The 26,259-nt window shown below is 44.7% G+C and overlaps 1 long non-coding RNA gene across 1 annotated transcript; it reads right to left on the bottom strand.

The window, feature by feature from the left end:
* Positions 1 to 4,716: 4,716 nt before the first annotated feature.
* Positions 4,717 to 11,387, bottom strand: LOC130356084 (uncharacterized). The gene is made up of 4 exons (XR_008888773.1): positions 11,213 to 11,387; positions 9,079 to 9,177; positions 5,357 to 5,585; positions 4,717 to 5,082 (listed from the first exon to the last, which is right to left on the bottom strand). It is a non-coding gene; the product is annotated as an uncharacterized LOC130356084 (long non-coding RNA).
* Positions 11,388 to 26,259: the final 14,872 nt, after the last annotated feature.

Raw genomic sequence — 26,259 nt, 5'->3', positions numbered from 1 at the left:
AAGTAAGGCATGTGCCCCCCTCTGCTAAAAACGCCCTGCGGGCAATTTCCCTACTCTAATGGGGGGTGAAATGTACATATGTGGGGGGGGGGGAAACATTATTGGTGTGTGTGCTGCGTGTGGTGTGATACTTCCTACCCTAACCCGCCCTAACCCAACCTTACTAACTTACCCGCCCTAAGAACTAAAATATGAAAATATTAAATAAAACTAAACTAAAAAAAAAGAAACTAAAAAAAAAAAAGACTTCTAGCGCAAAAAAACCTGCGCCAAAAATAAGTGTTTACCCAATCAGTGGTGTGCACACTGATTAGCGTTTGATGGCGGCAGGGGGCCCAGAAGTCAGTGGGGGTCTGGCCACTCAGCCCAGAACAGTGGCTGATGGCATGTACACAGACCCCCACACAAAAAACCTGAAAAATTAAATTAAAAAAAGATTAAAACCCGAAAAAAAGCACCTGCCTGAACCCCCAAAAAAACACTAATCAGTGATAAATCACTGACAGCTGTGGGGCAGGCCGCACTTACAGGTACAGTCCGTCCACACAGTACAGGCCAGCTACTGGTGGCACGGACCGCCTATAGGTGCAAAATATAAAATAAAAAGACGCTTTAATCCTCGAAAAAGTGCCTTCACCACAAAAACGCTGATCAGTACTACAGGACTGATCAGCGGCGGGTGGGCTTTAGCTAACTACCTAAGAAGTTTAGCAAAAAAAAAAAAAAAAGGTCTACATCCCCAAAAAGACACTGGGGGCAGACCGCAGTGACTCTGTAGGGCCAGGGTCATGCAGCTAAAGGTGCTACGGACCCACGGATACACCTACAGGCGGTTTACCAAAAAAATAAAAAATCTTTTTTTTTAACCCCTAACTGTCCCTACCCAATCAAATGCTTTCCCTGACTGCTTTTTGTGCCAAGGGGCCACAGAAAGGGGGCACTTTTTTTCCACTTTTTTAGCACTGAGGGGGGAGATGGCAATACGGGGCTCCATCCTGCAAACCAGATCTCTGTGAAATGGTGGGCAGAATGGAGCAGCGTGCTCCTGATCCCCCCTCCCCCCTCCCTATACTGCAGTGATTGGTGCAGTCACTGCAGATACCCAATCACTGCTGTACTGGGGGATGGCAACAGTGCCGCCCCCCCCCCCCCCCCACTACTGTACGGTTGATGATTGGTGGTTTATATTACACCACCGATAATCCTCATTATCCGGGTCATCGAGTCACACGTGACACAGATGACCCGGAACCGCCGCAGGATCCCCCTCGGCACTCGGCCTAGATGCTTGCTGAATGATTTCAGCAGGCATCCGGCTCCGATCCCTGCCCGGCGAGCAGTGGGGAACGGAATCGCCGAAAATCACTGACATGGGGGGGGGTCTCAGCACCCCCATCGGCAATATGCCGGGATGCCTTCTGAACGATATCAGCAGGCATCACGGTCCGCCCTCAGCCCTTAAGGACTTTGAAACGGGGGTGTATGAATACTCCTGGTGTCCTTAAGGGGTTAAATTTCAAAGCTAACACAAAAACAATAGATTAAAGTTAAATAAAAATACATTCATGGTGTTAGTATAAAGATATATATAGTAATAAATGTAATAGACATGTGCACTTTGTTTACTAAAAAATAATTTTTTTGTTTAAAAAGAACGAAATGCTGAGAATCTGAATGAAACAAAAGACAAAAATGACAAAACTGTCTAATAATGATTAGAATTAATATTTTTGCTGAAGATAATGAAAATGCATTCAGATTTAATAAATACATTTTTTTTTTGGGATGGGGGCATTATTGTCATAAGGCTAGGTTTCCACTAAATAGTTTTGGGCAAAAACGCCAATAAAGACGCCCATTCTGCCGCATGGCAGTTTTTTGGGAAAAAACACTGCGGCCAGATGTTAGCTGCAAGTCAATAGGGTACCGCAAAAATGTGGTGTGAACCCAGCCTTACTCAAATTCTGATGTTCAGGGAATACTACCTGAAAAGGTGGTGAGATTAAGCTGCTTTTCATATTCCCTCTTCCCAGAATTTTTCTTGGAGTGTACATGGTCTTTGAAGCTCCACACACCATTAATGGTGGTCTCTTCAAGGAGAAATATTACCCTATGCAATTAGTTTCTTTAAACTGGGGCTTTAAGCAGCCAACATTATATTATTATAAACACTTACATTATATACTATACAAATATATTATTAATTTAATCACCACAGAAATGTAAACCTTAAAATTTGAATATGTGGATTTTAACTTTATTGAGGATACTCTGCCCACAGACATCTTATCCCCTATCCTTAGGATAGGGATAAGATGTCTGTGGGTGGAGTATCCCTTTAATAAAGTTTAGTAAGTTGAACATTGGTATATATTTATGTACTTAGGCTGAGAAAACTGATTTTACATTAAAGGCTTCTTTCACACTACAGCAATTCACCCGTTATTGTACATCCGTTATTCTGCAGTAACTAATCATAAAAAAATGGTTGAAATAACGGGTAATAATGGGTTCAAAGTCTCGTTATTTTGACGGATAAACCTTGGAAATAACGGTCCTGTTATAAACAGCGCTCCGGCCAGACATACCGGCCGTGAGCGCATCTCTCCCCGAATGTCGGCTCCCGGCGGGGCTGGGATGTGGGAATGTCGGCTTTCGGCGGGGCTGGGATTTGCATCGCGGCACGTGCCCACATGTGCCCGCATGCGAGTCCCAGCCCGTCACTCACCTCCGTCCCCGGCCTCTGTCTCTCAGTTCCAGCATGCGCTCCCCACCTCCTAGTGCGCACGCGCTGGAACTTTGAGATTTAAAGGGCCAGTGCGTCCGTAATTAGTTTTACACCTGAACCATTATTATAAGTTGTAGCACCTCCCCAGTACCCTTGCCGGATCTTTGTTTGCCTTGCGCCTTAGAGAAAGCAGTCCCAGTGTTCCTCTACCGTGAACCAGACCATTGCATTCCGTGACCCGACCGTGTTTCTAGCCGTCAGCCTATTGACCTTCTGCTATCCTACTGACTACGCTCCTGTGATGTCTGCCCTGACCTCTAGCCAGCCTGACTACGTCGTTTCTTCCTATCAGACTTTACCATTACGATTTTCACCATGTTTCCCACCCACCTTTCCTACAGTTTTGATGTGCTGCTTTTGCATGCCCAAAGAAAATGAGACGATCCCAAAAAGATGAGAGACATCGCCAACGATATTGAATCCATCCCATCACTATGGCTCGGGTGACCCATAGGGTGCATAGTACTCAGCATGTGGAGCTGCACCAGCACCCCAAGAAGTTTTCAAGCTGCCTTCGGATGTCCGTAGCAACTTTTGATGACCTTCTCCATCGTCGCAAAGACACCCACTTCAGAAGGAGCATCTCGCCAGAGGAACGCCTCATCGTTACCCTCAGGTATGTGGCCAAAATCCTTTTTTTCTGTGTTCATCAAATGTATTTTTTAAAGTACAAAAGCTGTTTAACTTTTCAATTTCAGGTTCCTGGCATTCGGTTAGAGTTTTTTGTCACTCCATTTCCAGTTTCGCCTGGGAATTTCCACCATCTCAGGGATTTTCCGGACCACCTGTGAGGCCCTGTGGGATTTCCTTCTCGCAGACTTTCTTCCACATCCTTCAGCAGAACATTGGCTCACTGGGTCGGAGTACTACAATTACAAGACGTTCTTCTACACCATACTTGGCTAATGTGGATGTGCAGTACAAATTCACCGCTGTGGACATCGGGTCATATGGGAGAACCAATGACTCCCATGTATTTAAGAACTCATTTAAGAAAGCCATGGGGAGGAGGATCTACTCCTGTGATATGGGACTTCCTGAAGCAAGGGCATTTCCTGGGACAGATGAACCTCTAATGCCCTTTGTTTTTGTTGGGGACGAGGCCTTCCAGATGTGTGCCAACTTGCTGAAGCCTTACTCCAGCCGAGGACTTGACCACCAGCAGATCTTCCTCTACAGACTGTCACGTGCAGACGCTATGTGGAATGTGAATTTGGCATTTTTTGTGGCCAAATTCTGGATTTTCACACTGCCAATCCAAATGCATCCGGGCATGGTTGATTAGGTGGCTAAGGCAGCTGTTGTTCTCCACAACTTCATCCTAACCAAGGAGCCTCTCCCCAGTGATATGGATGAAGTGGAAGCAGCTCTGCCTGGACTACAGGAGTCACCAAGAAGATCAACACAGGCTGTCATGCGTCTCAGAGACGATTTTGCACAGATTTTCCTGACAGAAGCTGGCTGAGTGTCATGGTAGGATCATATGATCTGAAGATACTTGTACAATTATTTTACCTTTTTTTTTATTTTTAAAGTCTCTTTCTTGTGCAGTTATTTAAGGATTGGAAAGGGGTACCTTCTACCCCAAGGTACCCTTCCCCTATCATACTAGCAAAGTATTGATGTATGTTTCTTATTCTGGGTACACTTTTCTTGCAGCATAGGGGAGGGGGTAGCTTCTACATCCCAGTGTGAAAGTCACACTGAGGCGTAGAAGGTACACCCTCCCCTATCCTGCTAGCAAAGTCTTTATGTTATGTTAATTTTCCCCATGTTGTGTACACTTTGCTTTCAGAATAGTAGAGGGGTACCTTCTACCCCCATTGTGAATTGAACACTGGGGGGGTAGAAGGTACTTCTCCCCTATCCTGATAGCAAACTCTGCTTGGGTGTTCAAGAAAAAGGCAAATTAATTATATAACGTCACCCAAAACTCTTTAATTGAGTTTTTATTTAATTAAAAATAAATATATCTATGTTTGCAGGGCATGTGCCCTCTAAATCCATAAATCTGGGCTGGGAAAGGGGGTCTTGGGAAGGGTCTGGGGAGCCGGGGTCCTCCGGGGTCCTCCGGGGGCTGCAAGGAGTCAATTGTGCTTTCTGGGTAGAATCTGGGAAGAGGGTTTCAAGGTAATAGGAGTGGGACTGGGTATAGGAAATTTGGGGGAATGGTGTTGAAGGGGTGGAGATATTAGGGGGCAGAGGAAAATTTGGCGGTGTGAAGGAAGGGGTTCTCCCTGGGACAACATTTGGACCATACTAGTGGTAGGGGTGAAGAAACACTGGAATGTGTCCTGAAAGAGAAAAATATAATTAGCTTATTTAAAATTAGTTTAATCAAACATTTTTTAATAAAAAAAAATAATGTGCGCACTTTTGAAGGAATCTGAGGAGGGGTCGGTGGCAAAAAGGTGTTTTGGACGTGGGTGCCCCAGATCCACTTGGCCTTTGCTACTCCTCCCTTAGGTCCCGCAAATGTCGGTCCCAGATGGATGCCCACTTCTTCCTAATTTGTGTTGCTAGGATTTTTTTACAAAGAAAAAAAACCTTTAAAACAAAAATATTTACCAACACTCCATCATTCACTTCGTGACAGGTCCTCCCAGGTGGTGCAGATGGCATGGTACACCTCCATCCAAAAAGCCAGACTGAACTGCCTTTTGGCGTGGTGTGGGCCTGATGCATCCCACAGAGCAGGACAAGCTTCGATCATAGTTATCAGCAGTTCATTATCGATGATCATTTCAAACTCATCCTGCTCCCCTTTAATGTGCACCTGTCCTGCACGTGCGCCACCCTGAAATTAGAAATATTCTGTTAACTAGGGTTGCGAACACTGCACAGTGTATTCAGTTGAAAACACAAGCAATCACATTGGCTCTTTAAATCTTTAACCTCTTAAGGATGTAGGGGGTATCTGTACGCCCGGTCCCGGTGTTTAAAACTATTCATAGCCGGGACCCTGGGCTAACAGCACGCGGAACCGACCGTTGTGCCGCGTGCTATTAACCCTTCAGACGCGGCGATCAAATTTGACCGCCGTGTCTGGAAGTGAAAGTAAACGCTTCCCGGCAGCTCAGTTGGGCTGATCAGGACATCGCGATAAAATCGTGATGTCCCGATCAGCTAGGACGCGAGCGGAGGTCCCCTTACCTGTCTCCGCCGCGTCCGATCTGGGTTTCATTGCTCCAAGCCTGAGCTACAGGCTTGAATAATCGAGCCCCTATCTCGCTGATCCATGCAAAGGTATGGCTTTGCAGGGATCAGCAGGGAAACTGCAACAGAGCGGCGCCACACAGTATAAAATTGTCCTGCACACTTTCCTAGTCCACACATTCATGCCCACATATGAACTGCTGGCAAAAATGCCCATGGTCTGCAAAGGGGCAAGCACATGGCAGGCAGGAAACTACAGCAGAGTGGCACCACACGGTCCAAAATCATCTTGCACACTTCTCTAGTCATGAACATAAGAACAAGCCACAAGCACATGTTCCCAACAAACACTGAAAAAGTCACAATGCATACTGCATAGTAGTGTTGAGCAGCATAGGCCATATTCGAATTCGCGAATATTCGCGAATATATGTACGAATATTCGCCATATATTCGCGAATATTCGCATATTCGTAATATCCTCGTTTTATTTTCACATGCGCGAAAAATCACGTATGCGAAAATTTGCATAAATATTAACATAAACGAAAATTCGCACGCCAGTTTCACACAGTACTATTAGAGCCTTCTTTACACCACACAAGCTGGAAGGAGAGAGGGATGATCACTGTGATGTGTACTGAGAAAAAAAAAAATGAATATTCGTAATTCCGAATATATAGTGCTATATTCGCGAATATTCGCGAATTCGCGAATATGCGATATTCGCGAATAAAATTCGCTTTGCGAATATTCGCGAGCAACACTACTGCATTGCAGCCATTCATGTACCAACCTTCACTCCAATTAGATTTGGCGTAAAAAAAAATCAACAATATGGTAGATGGTAGCAGATTTTCGCTGTTAGGTATTGCTGGTCCAGCTGCAGCTACCTCCTGCTGTTCAACCCTTCCCATTTGACTTCAGGGGTGTGAAGGCTTTACTGAACATGCTCAGTACAAATAACGGACGTAATAATAACGGGCATTAGTGGGTGTTTTTAGAGAACATCCGTCAGCCATAGACTTTGGAATGTAAAAAAAAAAAAAAAAAACGGACGTTAATTCACCCGTTATTGTGACGGGCAAAAAATTTAAAAAAGAAGCGGACGTTAATTCACTCCCTATTGTGACAGGCAAAAAATTTGTGCATGGGACGTTTTTTCTTCCGTCACGAATAACGTCCGTTAGTCATAACGTGCAATAATGGGTGACAACAGATGCTCAAAAAATCCCATAGACATGAATGGGATTTTTTGACAGCCGTTTTTAAGGGTTTTCTGACAGGACATTGTAAAAGCCATTTTACAGGATGGAAACGGTAGTGTGAAAGCAGTCTAAGTATTAAATAGTAAAGAAAGGGTAAAATTGCTCCTGAAAGGATACTGGGGATAATGGTCAATTTAACATAAGCAGAATTCTCAGAAGAGGAGTGGTTGAACTTTGCTATAGTTGTTTATGATTTCTGTGTGTGTTGCTGATTGAAGGTGCACATTATTTCTACATTATATGTGTTTAAACTACAAAATATAAAGGTTATACAGTGTAGAAATAACACGTTATATACTTTTTTCATAAATTTGTATAAATTCCTTGTGGCTTTGAGGAAATCTGCTTTAGTTAGTTAATAGTAACATTCCAATATACTTGCCATATAATCATGCCATTCTTTCTGTGTGTCAGTGTGTGCTAAATGTAGTGGATGCAGGAAGTACCTGTACGCTCGGGCTGCCCTAGTACTTTAAGCAAGTGCAGGAGCTGTACTCACTTCATAGACCGTAGGTCCTGGCTGCTATTAATCACAGTCACTGCTCAGCACTGTACGGGAACAAGATGACTAGTAAATGTCTGTGCTGCTTTATGTGGATTCCGTCGCATGCTACACTTGATGGTTAGAATGGTCCAAGTGTAGTGTAATCCTTGTAGTATTAGGGTCCCATATGATGAGGTTCCCTCGAAGTTGACAATTTGTCACAATATTTGCTAAAGACACAATTAATTAAGTAAATACAGCAGTTTAAAATATTTTAAATATTCTATGTTCACACATGCCTCAGAGCTGGCAGTGTGTTGCTGTATTTTTTGTGTTTGCTTTTTGTTGCAGCCCAGGCAGCATGAACCTGTACCTTTATTTAATTGTTTTTAAAGGTGTTGATCTTTTTTTTTTCTTCTTCTTTTTTGTATTGCATTCACATGATTTTTGTCTTCTCATGAACTTTTGGACCCTATGCCAGATGACAAGTCTTTCTTTAAAATTTAAATGCAACTGTCCCTTTAATAAACTTCTGACATTTCACACAAACATATCAAAAGTTTTGATCCATTAAAGGGGTAATCCGCCCCTAGACATTTTGTCCCCTATCCAAAGGATAGGGAATAAGGTATTTGATTACGGAGGTCCCACTGCTGGGGACCCCCGCGATCTTGGCTGTGGCACCCCAGACATCCGATGCACAGAGTGAACTTCGCTCTGTGCCAGATAACTGGCGATATGGGGCGGATGCTCGTGATGTCATGGTCATGCCCCACTCATGATGTCACAGCCATGCCCCCTCAATGCAAGAGATCACGAGTCTCCTTCGCTGCACCCGATGCTCTAAACGAACACCGGGTGTAGCAGGGAGATCAGGGGGTCCCCAGCGGCGGGACCCCCTCGATCAGACATCTTACACCCTCTCCTTTGGATAGGGGATAAGACGTCTAGGGATTGAGTACCCTTTAAAGTGTAGGTGTTCAGACCCCCAGCCAGCTCACTGCTCTATCTGTCTCATGTTTATTCAAGTGTTCCCGATTCTACTTAGCAATCATTGGTGTTCAAACTCTCAGACCCAAAAATTTTTAACTTACATACTTTAGCAAGCATTCTTCAGTGCAATAAAACTATTTCAAGACACAACATAAAAAATCTATGCATCCATGCGACTCGTTTTGAGTATGAGGTCTTTTTCAAGGCATATCTTCAGAAAAGTACAATTGAAGAAGAAAAAAACATTATGCAAAAGGTGAGAAGACATAGTATCACAATGCCAACAAGTATAAAGAAAAAGCATTATACAAATACTAAAAATATTACTTTACAATTACTTTACTTTAATTTACAAAGGAAAAAAAAGAAAAAAGAAATGTGGTACCTACCAATGAAATACACTGCAAAGTGTATAACCATGTCCATTACTTAAAGAAAAAAATAGCAAGGGTGGTAGAGGAACAAGAACTCATCGAGGCTTTGACTAACTGCAAAAAAAAAAATGATCTTCAGTATAAAGAAATGTTGCACTCTAGTGAAAAGATTATTATATTTAATAAGCCTGGAGAAGTGCATGCCAAAACATGTTTCTAGTACATGCATGCAGTACAAGTGTGCTAAAATATCAAATAGAATTTGGTAGAAAAACAGACATGGTGCACATCTACAATCTTGTATAAGGATCTGATTGCTTCTCAGCATAATACCAAAAACTAACAGGTTGTTAGTATACATTTTTGATCACAAAGTACAAGCCCACTCGCCACGTCAAGGCCACCTATTTAGAGTGGGTCCCTAACGTCTCTAGCATAAAATGGCGCAGCACCGGGTGGCGACCACCATCGCCGCGACACCAATGCCCACGGGGGGGGAGGGGAACGACCCACCGGCAGAGCAGCCCCAATGCCACTCAAACCAGTCTGTGGGCTGCTAGAAAAGAAATGGCCCATGTGTAGCTAACTGCTACTTATATAGGGTTGGGCTGAGGGGGTGGGGAAGAGTGCAGCACATGCTAAAACAAAAAAAAAAGGAGGGGATAGAAATCACAGTGTGAATTCGGGTAGAAAAACAGACATGGTGCACATCTACAATCTTGTATAATGATCTGATTGCTTGACGTGGCGAATGGGCTTGTACATTTTGATCAAAAATGTATACTAACAACCTGTTAGTTTTTGATATTATGCTGAGAAGTAGTCAGATCATTATCCAAGATTGTAGATGTGCACCATGTCTGTTTTTCTACCCGAATTCACACTGTGACTTCTATCCCCTCCTTTTTTTTTTTTGTTTTAACATGTGCTGCACTCTTCCCCACCCCCTCAGCCCAATCCTATATAAGTAGTAGTTAGCTACACATGGGTCATTTCTTTCCTAGCAGCCTCCCAGTCTGACTGGGAGAGCATGGTAAGTGAGCTATTGGACCTTGTTCACACTGGTGTGGTGCTATGCGGTGTCCGTTGCTGCTGTGGCGCCGTGTCTGCGGGGGGGGGGGGGGGTGCGGCCCATAGACTGGTTTGAGTGGCATTGGGGCTGCTCTGCCGGTGGGTCGTTCCCCCCTGTGGGCATTGGTGTCGCGGCAGTGGTGGTCGCCGCCCGGTGCTGCGCCATTTTATGCTAGGGACGTTAGGGACCCACTCTAAATAGGTGGCCTTGACGTGGCGAGTGGGTTTGTACTTTTTGATCAAAAATGTATACTAACAACCTGTTAGTTTTTGATATTATGCTGAGAAGCAGTCAGATCATTATCCAAGATTGTAGATGTGCACCATGTCTGTTTTTCTACCCGAATTCACACTGTGATATCAAATAGAATGTATGTGTCAATTACTGAACAGGACCATCTAAGTGAAAGTCCTATTTCGAAAAGAATGTTATTTGTTTATATTGTAAATTTATAACACTTATTATGGAATTTTATCATGTTATAACCCATAACCTGTGAGCAATTTTGGGCCATCATTTATTGCTAGATGATTTTTCTTTATCGATATTATTAAAGTGAAAATTGCTTAGTGCACTAAGGTTGGAAAATAATCAATGGCTTCTTCCAATATAAAGTAACAGGTCGGAGCCTTTTTCTGTTCTGTCAGTACTGACATCAGAGCAGCGCCATTTGTTACAATGGAAGTCTGACTTAGTGGATTATACATCAGTAAGGTCTACTGGGTCCTGTTTAGATCAGTAGAGAATTCTGTACAAGTGATAAACTGTATATATAGATAAAACCTAGCCTCTATTCAATGCCTTTATTTGGCTAATATTCACATAGACTTCGATGTGCTCCAATCCAGATAGATAAACATGAACCTTTTTTACCACATAATGTAGAGCCTGATATGCACTTAAATCGTGCCACTTCTCCACACACAAAAAAAGGCCCAAATGTGCTGAAAAAATGCAATTGCCAGGTGGTAAAGCCATGTCCAACTTTATGGTTGTACAATTGGTTTACTTAAAAAGGAAAAAAACAAACAAAAGGTGTTCATTGCTTGATGTTAGGGACACAATTTCCATGCAGACCTTAAATATATGTGTAGTAGATCCATGGATCATCGCTGCTCCTAACTCTTCCCAATCCTATCTTTGAGGTTCGGTCAATCATAGAACTGTACACCAACTGATGTCCCAAAAGCAAGGTTCCTTCCATACAATATGAGCTTTAGGGCTTAGCACAGATGATCCTCAGTGCGATAGATAAGGCTGTCACGATGCCGGCTGGCAGGAGGTGGATCCTCTGTGCCAGAGAGGGATTGGCGTGGACCGTGCTAGTGGACCGGTTCTAAGTCACTACTGGTATTCACCAGAGCCCGCCGCAAAGCGGGATGGTCTTGCTGCGGCGGTAGTGACCAGGTCGTATCCACTAGCAACGGCTCAACCTCTCTGACTGCTGAAGATAGGCGCGGTACAAGGGAGTAGACAGAAGCAAGGTCGGACGTAGCAGAAGGTCGGGGCAGGCAGCAAGGATCGTAGTCAGGGGCAACGGCAGGAGGTCTGGAACACAGGCTAGGAACACACAAGGGAACGCTTTCACTGGCACAATGGCAACAAGATCCGGCGAGGGAGTGCAGGGGAAGTGAGGTATACATAGGGAGTGCACAGGTGAACACACTGATTAGAACCACTGCGCCAATCAGCGGCGCAGTGGCCCTTTAAATCGCAGAGACCCGGCGCGTGCGCGCCCTAGGGAGCGGGGCCGCGCGCGCCGGGACAGGACCGACGGAGAGCGAGTCAGGTACGGGAGCCGGGGTGCGCATCGCGAGCGGGCGCCACCCGCATCGCGAATCGCATCCCGGCTGGAGGCGGTATCGCAGCGCACCCGGTCAGTGGATCTGACCGGGGCGCTGCGGGAGCGAGAGTGTAGCGAGCGCTCCGGGGAGGAGCGGGAACCCGGAGCGCTCGGCGTAACAAAGGCAAGGTCGGAGCTGAAACAAAGGTGAAGTGTTGAAATTAAACCTATTTTATACACACACAGAATATATACAACACATTTTGTGTTCTATCATGAACACTTTATAAGGATCTATAGATCTCTGAGGAAGGAAATCATTAATTTCCAAAACGCGTTAGTTTGACCCAAACTGGAAACTGTAGTGACGTCACTAGCAGCCGTAGGTCATTCTGGTCCTTCTTACCGGAGCGTGAGGAGCAGGTTGTAGATGCCGCCGGACGGGGCAGTCTCCCGGTGTAAGCTACCACAGACATCTCATTAAGAACGCTAACAGTATACAGATTGAAGGAGACACCTGTCTGAAAGATATCTCCATCCCCACCGCCACATCGATATAGTAAGTGGAAATATAGATGGTGATATCATAATGCAAGATGACTATGTATAACACAATATAAATGAAACAACAGAAACAAACAATAAAAAGGTAGAACATTTATATCCTAATTGGAAAGGTAAACCATTTATACTTCAGTACTATAATTGTTGTAATATATTTACAATAAGAGTAGTACCAGTCTACTTTTAGCGCTGACACCACAAATATACATTTTTACTTTATAAGGACCTGCATGGTCATACTGCTTCCTGTCAGACTCCAGACATTATTTCCAGGGGTGTGAGTCTGTTTGTTGCTAGGCTCAAAGCTACTTTATTACCCAGCTATATTTTGTATCATCAGTGGAGTCTGGAGCACGGGACCTGACATGAATCAATATGACCATGACTTGCATTTACAAGAAGTAGTATGACCGTGCATTCCATGGACAGGTAGTAGTATACAGGTAGCAATATGGCTGTGCTTTCCATTAACTAAAAGTAATATGGCCGTGCAATCAATTGACAAGTAGGGTGGAATGTTACATAGCATGTGGTCTGAGACTTTGCTAGTGAGTTTATTTAATTTCGGCACCTGTCTTGGAACTAGGTGGATAGCCATATCATCATCATTTAGGGTTATTACTGTCCATGTTTGATTAAGGCTGCCCATATTCTTGATTGTTGGCCTTTTGAAAACAGTGTATTTTATGGGTATCAAATCTCTGACAACTCCTGGATGAAGTGCAGGATTGGGAGTATCTTAGGTCCAAGTGTAGGTTAGTGCAGAGCAGGGGTCGCCCTTTTTAGTGGGAGTGCCCAAATATTCCCTGAGCGAGCAGGGCTAGTACTGGCCATCTGTAAGGCTGAGTCTAGGGCAGGGGTGGCACTTATCAGTGTGGTGGACACCAGTTCCTTGAGCATGGGGGGATAGGGCTGGTTGGAGGGACTCTCAATTATTTAACCTTAAGGCTGGACCTGGTTTCCCCAATTGACCCCCATGTTTTTCCGGCATGTTTGTGCCCTTGCTGTGCACGTAAGAAGTGCTTCGTGTTCTGTGAGTTTTGGATCAGTAGAGTCTAAAGTTCACTTGGTATTAAAAATATAATGAATCACTTGGCTGTCTAAGCGATAAAAATTGCTCAAAAGAAATGTTTTCACTTTATATGCTACATTTTATTATGCAATTGTACCATTTCATGCTAAGTACGCGAGAACTAAGGTCAGACAGGTCAGCGAACTATCAGTAGTTTTATTAAGCACCTCTTTTTTGTTTTAATGTTTGAGAAAATTGTATAATTTTGTGTTATTTTACACATTATTTGATAAAGTTTCAAATCAATTAATACCCCATCTGTTCTGCTTGACACCATATTTGATGTGTAAATTTGTTCCTATTTAGCTAGATACTTTTATCCTCTACTGTTCTAAACAATCCTTCAATCTTTGATCTTTGATTTTATTGTTAAATATACATATTTTATAGATTTTTTTTATTACAGAAGGCATTGCTAACATTTTATAATTTCTTGCACTTACATCCTATGTAAGCTTCACTGAATTTATAAAATAGAAAAATTGTATATGTATATATTGTATATATTGTGTATATTTCTTTATAAAGCATTTATACCTAACCACATAGACTTTAATCATCTGGGCGTTCTGCAATTATCTATCCAACAGTGTTTCTTAATGCCCTTGCAATGTCTGTGGTGTGGAGATTGTGTTGTTACTGGAGAAGAAAGAGGGAGGGCATAGACATTTTATTACTGTCCCTGCCTTCCTATGATGGGTATACAAATCATCAAGGGTTATATGGCTTCATGTCCTGGTGGTTATATGAGGACCAGTTCTTAAAAGACCCAGATCAGCTCTGTATATGTCAAGGGGTGGTATTCCCCCTGTTTTGGGGGCTATTATGTCAGCTCCAGTTAAAAGGGCTTAAAAAAACAATGCATTGTACTGTTAAAATCAAAGCTTGAGGCATATAATCCCCATGTGGAACATGACTGTGCAATTGTTTGAACTGTGCTATTTTTAGTTACTCCAGGTGCTGGATATTTAAAGGGGTATTCCAGGAAAAAATTTTTTTTATATATAAACTGGTTTCAGAAAGTTAAACAGATTTGTAAATGACTTCTATTAAAAAATCTTAATCCTTCTAATAGTTATCAGATGCTGAAGTTGAGTTGTTCTTTTCTGTCTGGCAACAGTGCTCTCTGTTGACATCTCTGCTTGTCTGCTACTTGTCTGCTAGTTGAAGATGTTTACTATGGGCATTTGCTTCTACTCTGGACAGTTCCCGAGAAAGATGTCATCAGAGAGCACTCAGACAGCAAAGAACAACTCAACTTCAACAGCTCATAAGTACTGAAAGGATTAAGATTTTTTAATAGAAGTAATTTACAAATCTGTTTTTCTTTCTGGAGCCAATTGATATATATTTATATTGATATTTAAAAAATAAATGTTTTTCTGGATAACCCCTTTGACAGATGACCACCCTGGATTGTTGTTAGCTTGTCATTTAAAGGGGTTGTCCTGGGATCTAAAAAGGACCTCATACGGTTTAAAATGTATTTACATATATCCCCCCCCTCCCCCCACCGGCTTGTTTCTGCCACCATTCACTGTTCCCCAATGCACTGTCCTCCTCTGCCTACTGCTCAATTTTCTCTCTCCTTCTTCCTCCTGCACACCCTATTAAAGCTACATTTCCAAGCAGCAATCCTCACTGCTGTGACCATTAAATGGGGGTGGCTTGGTTGGACAATGTTAGAGAGGAGGTGTGGTTTGCTTACATGATGTCAGAAAGGAGGGTGGCTTACAAAGTGAGGATGCTAAAAGCCAAGGCAAAGTGTCACATGATCTCTGTTTCTGTTGGGGGGGTGATACATAGGATGGTGGACAGAGGATGGCAGGTTTTCACTTCCTGCCTATCACAGCATATTTCAACAGGGAAAATGGCCTAGTACCGATAATAAGTGTATATTACAATACAGTTGATCTGGCCATGAGGGGACAAAATATTAATCATTTTTGCCATCCAGAGTACCCCTATAACCCCTTAAAGTGTACATTCAATGATTGCTCAGGTGGAGAACCCATCAAAACCCAAGACTTGTGAGACACCACAGGTGTTTAATCTATGAATTTGACATAAGTACTATAGACTTGAATAGAACTGCAAAATCGATAGACTCAAAACTTGTAGTTTTGTGCAAGTCTCAGGTAGTGGGGCAAAAATGTAAACATATATTCTGCCACCCTAGCCGTTACTTGATATGCGCAATAATGACCGATAATATGCCTTTTTGCAGTGCTCAGCAGCCATTGCATATAAAGCCTACTCACAAACTAAGCCCTCTCTGTATGCAGTGGGTGTCAGCTATATTTTACAGTTGACACCTGGTGGCATCTGATTCTGGCAGTTTATCCTCTGTTTGCCACAATCCATAGCGATCATGGAATTTAGAAAGTGAACTGTCAGAGGCTGCACCTGTCAGAGGTTTGATCAGTAACCCTGCAACACAATTGTGGGGTGCCCATTGGTTACTATGACAGCCCTCTGAAGGCCTCTGTGCCTGCCATAGGGAGATCTTAAATGAAATTGTAGCAAAGAAAAAAGACAGCCGACACTGATGTATATGTATATTTAGTCTGTGGAATAAATGCATAAATAGTGGTACTCAATCCGGTAAAAACCAAGCAATATGAATTAATAATGAAGAATAGATGTCGGAGGCACTCACCATGATGGTAAAATACTGCACTTTATTCCAAAGAAAGCTTAAAACAGCAGGTGCATACACGTGGGACGCCAACAGGAGGCGATAGCTATTTTGTGCAGGTAGCACTTCTTCAGCTTCTACAGTGGTCTGAAGAAGCGCTACCTGCGCGAAATAGCTATCACCTCCTGTTGGCGTCCCACGTGTATGCACCTGCTGTTTTAAGCTTTCTTTGGGATAAAGTACAGTATTTTACCGTCATGGTGAGTGCCTCCGACATCTCTCTCTTTCATCTATTAAAAAAATTTGGATCATCCCCTTTCCTTATATTTTAAATAAAAGGATGTAAACTCCAAAAAAGTAATCAAATTTGGTATCACCAAATTTTATGTTATCCATCCCGCATGGTGAACAATGTAAACAAACAAAAACACTAAATGTAAGAATTACAAATTTTTGGTCACATCACATCCCATAAAAAATATGATAAAAAGCAATTGAAAAGTGCCATTGACACCAAAATAGTACATATAGAAAGTACAGGTAACAGACACAAAAAAATAAGCCATAATACAACTTCTTTATTTAACCACTTAAGGACACAGGGCATACAGGTACGCCCTGGCTCCCTGGTACTTAAGGACCCAAGGTGTACCTGTATGCCTGTGGGAATTCCGATCCCCGCCACTCACCGGGCGGGGACCGGACTGGGATGCCTGCTGAAATCATTCAGCAGGCACCCGGTGCAAACCCCTGGGGGGGTCCTAAGACCGGCGATAAGCGGTGATTCTGGGTCATACAGGTCTCCGGTGACCCGGAAAATAAGGGGGATCGAGGGTGTCCAATACACCCCCGGTTCACCTAAAGGGATAGGAGTGAGGTGGCAAAGGTGCTCCACTCCTATTCCTCCTATTGGTCGGTCAGAAGTGACCGACCAATAGCAGATCAGGGGCGTGGGGGGGTTACAGTTCAGTTCCCCGCTCTGCCCACCCAGTGTAGTCCAGACAGAGTGGGGGAACTGGCAGTGACCGGCGCTGGAGGTCACTTACTGGCGGCGATCGGTGGCGGCAGGCGGTGATGAGGTGTTGCTCCATTGTGGGGCGATACTATGGAAGCTGGTGAGTTGTTGCCTAGTAACATCTGGAGAGCTACAGTTTGGAGACCACTATACAGCCCACCAAATGTTGCAAAACTACTACTCCCTGCATGCCCAGACAGCTGTTTGGGCATGCTGGGTTTTGTAATTTTGCAAGATTTAGAGAGGTACAGTTTGGAGATCACTGTGCAGTGGTCTCTAAACTGTGACCCTGTAGATCTTGCAAAATTACAACTCCCAGCATGCCCAGACAGCAGTTTGCTGTCTGGGCATGCTGAGATTTGTAATTTTGCAACATCTTGAGGGCCACAGTTTAGAGATCACTTCTAAACCATGGCCCTCTAAATCTTGCAAAACTTCAACTCCCAGTATGCACAAAAAGCAAACGGCTGTCTAGGTATGCTGGGAGTTGTAGTTGCGTGCCTTCAGCTGTTGCATGACTACATCTCCCAGCATGCCCTTCCTTCGGCGATCAGTACATGCTGGGAGTTGTAGTTTTTCAACAGCTGGAGGCATATTGTTTGGAAAATACTGAGTTAGGGAACAGAACCTAACTGAAGGTTCTCCAACCAGTGTGCCTCCAGCTGTTTCAAAAGTACAACTCCCAGCATGGGAGTTGTAGTTTTGCAACAGCTGGAGGTTCCCCCCCCCATGTGAATGTATAGGGTTCATTCACACTGGCGGGGGTTTACAGTAAGTTTCCTGCTTCAAGTTTGAGCTGCTGCAAATTTTCCGCCACAGCGAAAACGCACTGTAAACCTCCTCCAGTGCGAATGTACCCTAACAACACTACAGTAACACATAATGAAGGGTAAAGCACTACATATACACAAACGTACACTGTCACCCCTCCTAAAAACGTCTCGTATGGTAGTGTTTCTAAAATGGAGCCTCCAGCTGTTGCAAAACAACCACTCCCAGAATTTCCGGACATCCACTCACTATCCAGGCATGCTGGGAGTTTAGCAACAGCTGGAGGCACAATGTTTGGGAATTACTGGCATAGAATACCCCTATGTACACCCCCATGCATTCCCTAACTTAGTCCTCAAATGCGCATGTGCTCTCTCATTTCGGAGCCCTGTCGTATTTCAAGGAAACAGTTAAGGGCCACAAATGGCATATTTCCGTACTAGGGAGAAATTGAGTTACAAATTTTGGGGGGCTTTTTCTCCTTTTACCCCTTATGGAAAGGAAAAGTTGGGGTCTACACCAGCCAGTTAGTGTAAAAAAATAAAACATTTTACACTAACATGCTGGTGCTGTCCCATACTTTTCATTTTCACAAGAGGTAAAAGAAAAAAAAGACCCCAAAATTTGTAACTCAATTTCTCCCATATGTGGGCGTCAAATGCTCTGCAGAAGCACAACAGGGCTCAGGAGTGAAAGCGCACTTTGTACATTTGAGGCCTAAATTGGTGATTTGCACAGGGATGGCTAATTTTACAGTGGTTCTGACATAAACGCAAAAAAATAACTACCCATGTGTGACCCCATTTTGGAAACTGCACCATAACAAGGGGTATAGTAAGCCTTAACACGCCACAGGTGTTTGACGAATTTTGGTTAAAGTTGGATGGGAAAATGGAAAAAAAAAATTTTGGTTAACTAAAATGCTGGTGTTACCCAAAATTTTTCATTTTCAAAAGGGAAAATAGGAAAAAAAGCCCCACAAAATGTGTAACCCCATTTCTTCTGAGTAAGAACATACCCCATATGTGGATGTAAAGTGCTCTGTGGGCAAACTACAATGCTCAGAAGATAAGGAGTGTCATTGGGCTTTTGGAGAGAAAATGTGTCTGGAATTGAAGGCCACGTGTGTTTGCAAGGCCCCCATATTGCCAGAACAATGCCCCCACCCCAAATGTGACCCCCTTTTGAAAATTACACCCCTCTCAGAATGTAAAGACAGATTTTTGGAACAGTGGTCCGTCAAAATGAAAAAAATTATTTTTCATTTGCACATCCCACTGTTTCAAAGATCTGTCAAATGGCAGTAGGGTGTAAATGCTCACTGCAACCCTTATTCAACTTTGTGAGGGGTTTAATTTCCAAAATAAAGTCACATGTGGGGGGGCACTGTTCTGGCACCACAGGGGGCTTTGTAAACGCACATGGCCCTCAACTCCCATTCCAAACAAATTCTCTCTCCAAAAGCTCAATGGCACTCCTCTCCTAAGCATTGTAATACGCCAGTAGAGCACTTGACGTCCACACATGGGGTATTTCCATACTCATAAGAAATAGGGTAAAAAATGTGGGGGGGGGGGGGCATTTCTCCTATTAACTCTTATAAAAATGGTAAATTTTGGGAAAACAAAACAGCATTTTAGTAAAAAAAAAAAAAATTAATTTACACATCTGATTTTACCGAAAAGTTGTCAAACACCTGTGGGGTGTTAAGGCTCACTGGACCCCTTGTTACGTGCCTTGAAGGGTGTAGTTTCCAAAATAGTATGCCGTGGGGGGGGGGGGTTGCTGTTATGGCTTCCTAAATGTGACATGCCCCCCAGAAACCATTTCAGCAAAATTCACTCTCCAAAATCCCATTGTCGCTCCTTCCCTTCTGAGCCCTCTAGTGCACCCACAGAGCACTTTACATTCATCAGGTAAGGAGAAGCACGGACGCGCACCACTCACAAGCAGACTGGACGACTAATAGCAATGTAGAGGCTGAATCCACATACCCGTGCTCAATGGAAGAGAGAGAAGTCCATAAGTCACATGAAGAAGAGAAACCATGGCACTGGGTAAATTGCAGTTAAAAATCTTATACTCTCGTATACCTGTTATGCTGCAATAAAGAAGAATTTTTACTGCAATTTACCCAGTGCCATGGTTTCCCTTCTTCATGGCACTTTACATTCACATATGAGGTATTTCCTTACTCGAGAGAAATGGGGTTACAAATTTTGGGTGGCCTTTTCTCCTTTTACCCCTTGTAAAAATTCAAAAACTGGGTTTACAAGAACATGTGAGTGTAAAAAATGAAGATTTTGAATTTTCTCCTTCACTTTGCTGCTATTCCTGTGAAACACCTAAAGGGTTAACAAACTTTCTGAATGTTATTTTGAATAATTTGAGGGGTGCAGTTTTTATAATGGGGTCACTTATGGAGTATTTCTAATATGAAGGCCCCTCAAATCCACTTCAAAACTGAACTGGTCCCAGAAAAATTCTGATTTAGAAAATTTTGTGAAAAATTGGAAAATTGCTGATGAACTTTGAAGCCCTCTGATGTCTTCCAAAAGTAAAAACTTATCAACTTTATGATGTACATATAAAATAGACATATTGGCCCACATTTGTCATTGTAAGTTTAAGTGAAGCATTTTTTTACACCTTTTTTGTGTGCTGGTAATGTGTGGGAGCACCACATTTATTAAATGGTCACAGAACATTTGATAAATTTTGTGCAGGTCGCATTTTCTGAAATTTCTCTCTTCACATACACTAAAAAGCTATGCCAGGTCTGGGATGGTGTAGTGTTAGAGACTTTTCAGTGGCTTTGTGCCTTTTTTATTCAGTTCATAAATTTCAGTCCACGGCATACGCTGAATTGAAAAGCGTGTACTGCTACTCCAAAACATCTGGAATGACTAAAATATTCTACCACCAAAAGGCGCTAAATAACACACAGTGCGCCAAAATAGCGCCTTTCGTATGGAGAAAAAAAGGTGTAAACTCATTGATAAATGTCGGCCATTGTGTATGTGAATCAATATATAATTTATTTGGTATGTCTATTTTCCTTACAAGCAGAGAGCTTCGAAGTTATTTTCATGAAATTTTGGAATCTTTTCACCAAGAAATGATGCAAGTATCGACGAAAATTTACCACTATGTTAAAGTAGAATATGTCACGAAAAAACTATCTCAGAATCAAATTCATAAGTAAAAGTATCCCAGAGTTATTAATGCTTAAAGGGTAGCTCCCACCGTCCTATTTTTTTTTTTTGCTAGCCCGTTCCCCCCCCCCCCCCCCCCCGTTACGGCACCAGCCCGTTCCCTCCTCCCCCCCCCCCCCCGCCCTGCATACCCCGTTCCCTCATTACACTTGCAGTTACTGCAGAGTCCGGCAGCGGGCGTGCAGGGACAGCGGCGGCAATGAGGCGGCGGCGATGTGCGGGAGGAGTGGCCTCCCAGCCAGTGGCCGGGGAGCCAATGCGCTCGCTACCGCCTGTCTGATTGACAGGCAGGGAGCGAGTGCAGCCTAACTGAAAAAGGACTGATTGCCACTCCAAAATCAGTCCTTTTTTAGTGGCCGGTTTTTAAATGTAAATTAAACCTTTTTAATGAAAAAAAATAATAAATGAAAGTATATTAGAGATATGTTGTAGTACATAAGTAAAAAATAAAGTTGGTGACAGTGCCCATTTAAAGTGACAGTGGTCAGATGTTCAAAAAATGCTCTGGTCCTTAAGGTGAAAATGGGCTGGGTCCTTAAGGGGTTAAGTTGTAATTTTTAGTAAAATTTCAAAAATAGTAAAACATAACAAAACATATGAAAAGACTGTCCAGGCTTGCTGGGTGTTGTAGTTTTGCAACTGCTGGAGACACCCCTAGTTGGGAAACCAGGGCCGTTTGAAGGAATTTGGGGGCCCCAAGCAAAATGGACATGGAGCCCCCCCCCCCCCCCCCTTTGATGTTGACGCACGTCACGCTCTAGGGCCGGCATCAGGACATAGTAACGCCGGCCCTTGAATTCTGGGAGCGCAACGTGAGCGAACGTCGATACGACGCACATTAGGTGCAGCAGTGTTCCCCCCACATTAGGTGCAGCAGAGTTCCCCCACATTAGGTAGGCAGTGTTCCCCCCACATTAGGTAGGCAGTGTTCCCTCCACATTAGGTGCAGCAGTGTTCCCTACCCATACCCCCTGTCCAGACCCCCCCCCCCAAGGGCCATTTTTTTGGTGGGGGTTTGACTGCTGAGACCCCCATCGATCACCTCGGTTAAAGTGGTTCTCAAGCTGTTGGAAAGCTAAAACTCACATCATGTCTGGAGAGCCTCTTGCAATGGGAGTTGTAGTTTTGTAACAGCTGAAGAGACACAGATTGGACACAGTTTTACCCATCATCACTGCAGAACTTACAAGTGACTACAGTTCTGATGGGACAGTCAGGAGAATACACAATGATATCAGTGACCTGAGTGATGTCTTCTGACTTGAGTGATATCTTTTCTGTTATCTTTTCTTCTTCATCTGGTCCAGAGACCAGGTCTTCCTCCAGCTCCATCTTCTCTGCAGAGTCTGACATCCAGACATCATTGGCTCCTCAATGTCAGCAGATCCTCATCCTCTGCATGAAGACAGTAATCATTATAACCTTGCCAGAAAGTGTACCCTAAATAAAATACTGCTCCACACTGTACCCTGAATATAATACTGCTATACACTGTACCCACTTAATATAATACTGCCCCACACTGTACCCTGAATATAATACTGTCCCACACTGTACCCTGAATTTAATACTGCCCCACACTGTACCCTGAGTATAATACTGCCCCACACTGTACCCTGAGTATAATAATGCCCCATACTGTACCCTGAGTAAAATACTGCCCCACACTGTACCCTGAATATAATACTGCCCCACACTGTACCCCAAATAAAATACTGCCCCACACTGTACCCTGAATATAATACTGCTATACACTGTACCCACTAAATATAATCCTGCCCCACACTGTACCCTGAATATAATACTGCCCCACAATGTATCCTAAATATAATACTGCTATACACAGTACCCACTAAATATAATACTGCTATTCACTATACCCACTAAATATAATACTACCACACACTGTACCCACTAAATATAATCCTGCTATTCACTGTACCCACTAAATATAATCCTGCTATTCACTGTACCCTAAATATAATACTGCTATACACTGTACCCTAAATATAATACTGCCCCACACTGTACCCTGAATATAATACTGCCATACACTGTACCCTGAATGAAATACTGCTATACACTGTACCCACTAAATATAATACTGCCCCACACTGTACCCACTAAATATAATTCTGCCACACACTGTATCCTGAATATAATGCTGCCACACACTGTACCCTGAATATAATGCTGCCACACACTGTACCCTGAATATAATGCTGCCTCACACTGTACCTTGAATATAATACTGCCACACACTGTGCCCTGAATATAATGCTGCTCCACACTGTATCCACTGAATACAATACTGCCACACATGCATACACATCATATATACATATACACCCCCTCTTATCCTCTGTGTCCTCATCACCCCCATAACTCCGTGCCAAACCTCTCCTCATCATTACTATAACTCCCCCCCACACCTCTCCTCATCACTATTATAACCAGGGGGGGGGTTATGGGGGGGTGATGAGGAGAGGTGCAGGGGGAGGGCACCTCTCATGACCCCCATAACACCCCCTGCATCTCTCATGACCCCCATAACACCCCTCCTGCATCTCTCATGACCCCCATAACACCCCCCTGCATCTCTCATGACCCCCATAACACCCCCCCTGCATCTCTCATGACCCCCATAACACCCCCCTGCATCTCTCATGACCTCCATAACACCCCCTGCATCTCTCATGACCCCCATAACACCCCCCTGCATCTCTCATGACCCCCATAACACCCCCCCTGCATCTCTCATGACCCCCAAAACACCCCCCCCTGCATCTCTCATGACCCCATAACACCCCCCTACATCTCTCATGACCTCCATAACACCCCCCTGCATCTCTCATGACCCCCATAACACCCCCTGCATCTCTCATGACCCCCATAACACCCCTGCATCTCTCATGACCCCCATAACACCCCTGCATCTCTCATGACTCCCATAACATCCCTGCATCTCTCATGACCCCCATAACACCCCTGCATCTCTCATGACCCCATAACACCCCTGCATCTCTCATGACCCCCAAAACACCCCCTCTGCATCTCTCATGACCCCCATAACACCACCCCCTGCATCTCTCATGACCCCATAACACCCTTGCATCTCTCATGACCCCATAACACCCCTGCATCTCTCATGACCCCATAACACCCCTGCATCTCTCATGACCCCCAAAACACCCCCCCTGCATCTCTCATGACCCCCATAACACCCCTGCATCTCTCATGACCCCCATAACACCCCCCTGCATCTCTCATGACCCCCATAACACCCCCCTGCATCTCTCATGACCCCCATAACACCCCCCCTGCATCTCTGCATCTCTCATGACCCCCATAACACCACCCCCTGCATCTCTCATGACCCCATAACACCCCTGCATCTCTCATGACCCCAATAACACCCCCCTGCATCTCTCATGACCCCATAACACCCCCCTGCATCTCTCATGACCTCCATAACACCCCCCCCTGCATCTCTCATGACCCCCATAACACCCCCCTGCATCTCTCATGACCCCCATAAAACCCCTGCATCTCTCATGACCCCCATAACACCCCCCTGCATCGCTCATGACCCCCATAACACCCCCCTGCATCTCTCATGACCCCCATAACACCCCTGCATCTCTCATGACCCCCATAACACCCCTGCATCTCTCATGGCCCCATAACACCCCCCCTGCATCTCTCATGACCCCCATAACACCCCTGCATCTCTCATGGCCCCATAACACCCCCCCTGCATCTCTCATGACCCCCATAACACCCCTGCATCTCTCATGACCCCCATAACACCCCTGCATCTCTCATGACCCCCATAACACCCCCTGCATCTCTCATGACCCCCATAACACCCCCCCCTGCATCTCTCATGACCCCCATAACACCCCCCCTGCATCTCTCATGGCCCCATAACACCCCCCCCCTGCATCTCTCATGACCCCCATAACACCCCTGCATCTCTCATGACCCCCATAACACCCCCTGCATCTCTCATGACCCCCATAACACCCCCCTGCATCTCTCATGACCCCCATAACACCCCCCCTGCATCTCTCATGACCTCCATAACACCACCCCCTGCATCTCTCATGACCCCATAACACCCCTGCATCTCTCATGACCCCCATAACACCCCCCTGCATCTCTCATGACCCCCATAACACCCCCTGCATCTCTCATGACCCCCATAACACCCCTGCATCTCTCATGACCCCCATAACACCCCTGCATCTCTCATGGCCCCATAACACCCCCCCTGCATCTCTCATGACCCCCATAACACCCCTGCATCTCTCATGACCCCCATAACACCCCCTGCATCTCTCATGACCCCCATAACACCCCCCCTGCATCTCTCATGACCTCCATAACACCACCCCTGCATCTCTCATGACCCCATAACACCCCTGCATCTCTCATGACCCCCAAAACACCCCCCTGCATCTCTCATGACCCCTTAACACCCCCTGCATCTCTCATGACCCCTTAACACCCCCCTGCATCTCTCATGACCCCCATAACACCCCCCTGCATCTCTCATGACCCCCATAACACCCCCCTGCATCTCTCATGACCCCCATAACACCCCTCTGCATCTCTGCATCTCTCATGACCCCCATAACACCACCCCTGCATCTCTCATGACCCCATAACACCCCTGCATCTCTCATGACCCCCAAAACACCCCCCCTGCATCTCTTATGACCCCTTAACACCCCCCTGCATCTCTCATGACCCCATAACACCCCCCCCTGCATCTCTCATGACCCCCATAACACCCCCTGCATCTCTCATGACCCCCATAACACCCCCCTGCATCTCTCATGACCCCCATAACACCCCTGCATCTCTCATGATCCCCATAACACCCCTGCATCTCTCATGACCCCCATAACATCCCCCTGCATCTCTCATGACCCCCATAACACCCCCCCTGCATCTCTCATGACCCCCATAACACCCCTGCATCCCTCATGACCCCCATAACACCCCCCCTGCATCTCTCATGACCCCCATAACACCCCCTGCATCTCTCATGACCCCCATAA

Source organism: Hyla sarda, chromosome 2, assembly GCF_029499605.1.
Source record: "Hyla sarda isolate aHylSar1 chromosome 2, aHylSar1.hap1, whole genome shotgun sequence".
Classification (NCBI taxonomy): Eukaryota; Metazoa; Chordata; class Amphibia; order Anura; family Hylidae; genus Hyla; species Hyla sarda.
The sequence above is the reverse complement of the archived record's forward strand: the minus strand, read 5'-3'. Positions and strand labels throughout refer to the sequence as shown.